A 6,000-nucleotide genomic window follows, 5' to 3' on the forward strand; every position below is an offset into this window, starting at 1 on the left:
CTTAATCCAGTGAGAGAAGCCAGGGGTCGAACCTGCACCCTCATGGTTCCTGGTTGGATTCATTTCCACTGCGCCTCAACGATGGGAACTCCAAAAATTTTTAAGTGAATATATGAATGAATGAATACAAAACTCTCCATTAGTGCTGGAGTTATCTCCTGTTTACCTTAGCTGTCTTGCCCATTCATTCAGCAAAGTGCCAGGACCCCCAACCAGGCATCAGGCACTGTGTTACAGGGCTGAATCGTGAGTCTGTTATTCAGCCAATAAGGATTCATCTAGCGCACGCAGGGCCCCAGCTTCTGGGTTTGAATCCAGGGCTAAAATGTAAATGGCGGCTTCCCATTTCATGATGTACAGTTGGGTCATGAGTGTAGGAAAGAGGATCCTGGGGAGTTCCTGTTGTGGCTCAGCAGGTTAAGACCTGATTGGTATCCATAAGGATATGGGTTTGATCCCTGCCCTTGCTTAGTGGGTTGCAGATCTGTAGGTCACAGATGCCGCTCAGATCTGGTGTTGCTGCAGCTATGGCATAGGCCAGTGGCTGCAGCTCCAATTCGATCCCTAACCTGGAAACTTCCATACGCTATGGGTGCGGCCCTAAAAAGAAAGAAAAGAAAGAAAGGGGGGTCCTTGTTCAGATTTTGAGGGGTCGTGGAGGGCTTCCTGGAAGAGAAGAGGAGATTGAGGCTTCTTGTAGCCTCGTTTTGGGGAAAGACTTCTAATCACCTGTCTGGCTCAGTTGTCAACACCCAGAAGGCCTGGGCTTCCAAAGAGATCACGTGGTTTTCCTAATAACAATGCTTCTCAATTGTAATTGCTGCTGTTTGCCAAAACCAAGGGTTGGCAAGGACGCAGAGCAGTGGGACCACCCAGCCACTGTTTATGGCGGGAGAAAATGGTGCAACTGGGTTGGCGAGCAAATGAGCACTGTAGCTAAATAGCTCTAAGGAGCATAAACATTTCAACCCAGCAATCCAACACCTGCTGTGGCCTCTAGAGAAACTCTTAGACATCAGCACAGGGAGCCAAACTCAGGAATGTTCAATGCAGCATTGTTTGTGATGCTAAAACCCCGAGAACTGGTCATCAGCAGGAAAATGAAAGAATAAATCAAGGTGCACTCATTGGGTGAGATGTACTACAGCAGTTCAAAAAATCAAATAAAGACGCACCTTTCAACATAGAGTGAGCTCAAAGAAAATGCTGAGCAAAATTTGTCCAAGGATATGGACAATGTGATACTATTTATATGGTGTTTTAAAACAGCCGAAACAATTCCATGTTATCTAATACTATGGTATTCTCGCTTAAGGGCACATACATACATACATACAAGGTAAAAGTGTAAAGTCATGCCTACGAATGAGAAAATTCCAGGAGTTCCCACTGTGGTTCAGCAGTGACGAACCCAACTAGTATCCATCAGGATGCGGGTTCAATCCCTGGCCTCACTCAGTGGGTTAAGGATCCGGTGTTGCCATGAGCTGTGGTGTATGTTGCAGATGAGGCTAAGATCTGGTGTTGCTGTGGCTGTGGTTTGATCCCTAGCCTGCGAACTTCCATAGGCCGCATGTGTGGTCCTAAAAAGAAAAGAAAAAAAAAAAAAAAGAAACTTCAAAATTGGGGAGAGATGCCAATGTGTAATGTAAAAATAGAATAAAATTGGGAAGGTGGTTACCCTTGGAGAGGAAGTGAAAGAATGCAGTTAGGAAGAGTTACTTAGGGGAAACAGTATCAGAAAGGTTTTATTTCTTATGCTGGAAATGGAGCAAACAGGTATTTGTTACAGGATTCTCTATTCCTTTGTGTGACTGAAATATTTCAAGAGACAAACTAAAAAAATGCTGATACCTTCATACTTTAGGTCCTATGCTCCCCTGGAAACCCTGGGGCAGAGAAGCAGGGAGGTGTTATTTTCCCCTCCCAGCCCTTTCAAACTTCTCTGTAAATTTTACATGGGGGGAAAGAGCTTCCCAATGTTTGGTTCAAAATTATCACACGAGTAAGATTAAGTTCTCCTTCGCTGAGTGTGGTTTATCTCAGGAACATCAGAGCAGTGCTATGAGGCATTTAGCACTATTATTCCCATTTCAGAGATGCAGCCACTGAGGCTCAGAGAGGAAGCAGTTTGAAGAAGTCCTCCAGTTGTACAGTGCTGGAAGCGATGGGGTTTGAACTCATGACCGAGGATTTCCCTGCCAGTGAGGCGTAGAGTGTAGAGGTTTAAAGGTCCCACATGCCTGGCTTAAATGCCCACCTCTGCCTCTTCCCCACTATATGGCTTAGGGAGCCTCGCCAGCCTTAGTTTCTAGACCTATAAAATGGGGCTAATTAGAGCACTTCTCCATAATGTTCTCACGAGGGCTTAAAAAACTCTAAAGAGAAGTTTCTGTTATGGCTCAGAGGGTTAAGAAGCTGGCTGGTATCCATCAAGATGCAAGCTTCCATCCCTGGCCTCACTCAGTAGGTTAAGGATTCGGCATTGCGAAAGCTGCAGCTAGGCTGCAGATGCCGTTTGGACCTGGCATTGCTGTGGCTGTGGCATAGGCCAGCGGCTATAGCTGTGATTCAACCCCTAGCCTGGAAACTTCCATAGGCAGCAGGTGAGGCCAGAAAAGGAAGAAAAAAAAAAGAAAAGAAAAAGAAATAAATAAAAAAACTCTAAAGAACTCAGAATTGTGCCTGGCACATAGTAAGCACTCATAAAAGTGCCCATTGGGATGTTTCTAATTAAGCCTGAGCTCTCCAGAACTCAGGAAGACAGACCCAGGTCACCTCGAAGCTACGCTCTGATCAGCACTGCTCAGTGCTGGGTGGTGGTCGGGTGCTGGCTGCCCGGCTTGGGGGATGAAGAGACTCTCAAAGGGGCACATACTTTGGCCAGCAGATGAAAAAGGACTGGTGATGGATTCGTGGACCAGGCACTCCCCCGCCCTCCTTTGGCTTTTCAGCGTTTCCCGCTCACCATCACTCACTGGCTCTATAAACAGATTCCCCGGTAATCGTTTTCCTTCCCTTTGAAGTCCCCCATCCATTCTCTCTCCACTCTTAGCCTGCTCCCCTTCCTCTCCAAGGAGGACCTCATGTTGGCAACAGTTTCCAACCCGTCGGGTGGAGACCCTGTGTGGAACGGGCTCTCGAAGGTCAATTCAGTTCAGCCCAACACATCTTTTCTAAACACCTACTGAGGGTCTTTGAAGAAGTTTTCTGGGAAAGGAACACTGCAAAGGATAGAAGGAAGAGGTTTGACGGACTGCGTTGGAAAGTAGGTTTTGTCTGAGGGTATCCTTGGGGAGTTCCATCATCTCTCTGAGCCTCAGTTTCCTTACCTGGACAGTGGGATGATGATAACGCTGACCTGGCAGGTGAGTGGGAGCAGGAAGGGACACTCTCCAAGTGAGGCACAGAGAAGGCACTCAGCTCCTGGAAGTTTCAGGCTTCTGCCTTTGTTAAGGGTATGACGGAGAAAGAGGGATGGAATGAAGTCCAGCTTCTGGTCTGGAAGATGCAGTGAATGGGGAAGCTAGGTGCTGAGATGAGGAGCCCAGGAGAAATTCAGATTTAGAGAGAAGAAAACCAATTCCGTTGGTTTTCCAATGGAAGTTGTTAGGAACATGTTGCATTTGAGGAAGCTAGGTGTGGAGGAGCTTGCGGAGACACACAGAAGATACCTGACAAGACAGGTCTGGAGTCTTGGGGGGTCTTCCAGATCGTGGAACGGTTATCATTCCTGAGATCTGACCTCCACCATTCTCAGTGACCACACAAATCTACACAGAGAAGCTGGCACCCCTTGAGAGTCATGGGGGGAAAGCCTCCCCCCCACCCCCAGCCACCCAGCATGGGACACCTAGAAACAACACACCTCTCTGAGCCACATTTTCCAGGGCTGGGTCATTCAAAAGAAAGAACCCAGTATTACCTGCAAAAATCTCTTTTTCCCCCAGAAAACAAAATCTGGCCTCATCCCTAAACTGGGAAGGAGCAGAAGTGAGGCTTCCAGGAGATTCCATTTTGAAGACCTTACCACAGGCTGGAGCTCTAGGTATCTGTACCCCTAACACCGGCCAGCAGAGTCGCTGCATCAATGCAGGATTCAGTAGTTGCCAACTTCAGAAGAGGGTATGGTCTCTGGGTGGGATGCCCCTGGGCTCAGAGGTCTCAACCCAAGAGAAGGATGTAACTGTGGGAGGGACAGACTGAGACCTTCCAAGGACCGACCCACAGACACTCTGGGCAGCCTCCTACCCCCGAAGCCCGTGGGTACAACTATATCTCTGGATATGAGTGGGGATCCTCCATCAGCTAAACGCTATCATAATGCTCATGCACAGACCACAGAGAAATGCTCCTTCTTCTTCTTTTTCTTTCTTTTTTTCTTTTTCTTTTTTTTTTTTTTTTTTTTGGCCATGCCCGGGGCACTCAGAAGTCCCGAGCCAGTCATAGCAGTGACAAAGCTGGATCCTTAATCCACTGACCCACCAGGGAACTCTGAGAAGCACTTCTTAATGGTTATCAGTACTCTGATTACGTGTGAAAAATCAAAATTGTGCTGGGAACAGAGAGCTGGAAAACTTAAATATTTGATCAGTCACCATGGAGAACAGTGGGTCCACTCTCTCTGCCATGCCATCTCTCTACAGCACACTTCAAACTATTTTAAAATTCTATTTCATTTTTTATGAGGACTTTATTACTCTCCTAAAGATCTTAAGGGATTGTGAGAAAAATAATTTCTTTCCTTTTTTTTTTTTGCCTTTTCTAGGGCCACTCCCTTGGCATATGGAGGCTCCCAGGCTCCCAGGCTAGGGGTCTAATAGGAACTACAGCTGCCAGCCTATGCCAGAGCCACAGCAACTCGGGATCTGAGCAGAGTCTGCGACCTACACCACAGCTCATGGCAACGCTGTATCCGTTACCCACTGAGCAAGGCCAGGGATGGAAACTGCAACCTCATGGTTCCTAGTTGGATTCATTAACCACTGAGCCACCACAGGAACTCCGAAAAAATAATTTCTTTAGAGAAAAAAAAAATTGATCCAGACCCATGAACAAAATGTTATCTGATAAAAATCTAAGAAATAGGAAAGCAAAGTGTGGACTCCCTTTCCTCCTCCAATTCCCTGAGGTGTGTGTCCACAGTTGCCACTTTGCTTTGGATCATTGCTTTCTTCATCTTTCTCCGTGTGCAGTACACGGGAGAGCTTACCCCAAGGCAGCACACAAATACAAAAGGTTTTTAAAAAGTTCCTGCCGGTTCCAAGGTTGTGAGAGAGGAGAAGCGATTGCCCATAAACATGTGTACTTGCAAAAAAATTCGCAAACGAAGATTGGTACTTTGATGCATTGCTTAAGAATTTATGGCGCGTCTGCTCCACGCGAGGCAACATGTGTATTTATTTGTGTGCAAAAGAGCAAGAAGGGCTGATGGGTTCTGCGTTCCCGGCTGGTGTCCGCCCGCTTCCTCACGCCGGGCATATGTGATGGGGACGTCCATTTTTTATCTCAATTGATTCCGTACCGCGGGTCTGCTGGTAGCTGTTCTGGCCAATGCACATCATGTGCCCGTCCACCCAAGCCCCTCGTCTCTATGGGACTCTTTGCTCTCCACCCACCACCCTCCCCACTTTGGAGATTTTATTTATTATCTGTGGGGAAGTGTATTGTTTGGAGATTCTGGTTTTTATTTCTCTGCTGGCTTTGACAGATACTCAGGGAGAGGGGGGTGGAGGGGGCGGAGAACGCATTTGGTTTTGTTTTATGATATGCCGGGCAAGGCCCTGTGAAATTCTCCTTCGGGCCTGGCGGACCCTGGGAGGGAAAAGGCCATAGTGATGGTCAGGAGGGTTTTGGTGGGAGTCCTGATGACCCTGAGGTGATAAAAATTATAAGACTGGGTTTCCTACAGGTAGTCATTTTAACAGTGCCGGCGATTGACAAGCAGGCAGGGGTGTTAGGGCAAGCTCTGAACCCGAGCTTTGGGGCTCCGCCTCTGAG

This window comes from Sus scrofa, chromosome 14, assembly GCF_054392235.1.
Source record: "Sus scrofa isolate SSC_HxYL_T2T_F1_AM1 chromosome 14, Sscrofa_HxYL_maternal_Yorkshire_Landrace_v2.0, whole genome shotgun sequence".
Classification (NCBI taxonomy): Eukaryota; Metazoa; Chordata; class Mammalia; order Artiodactyla; family Suidae; genus Sus; species Sus scrofa.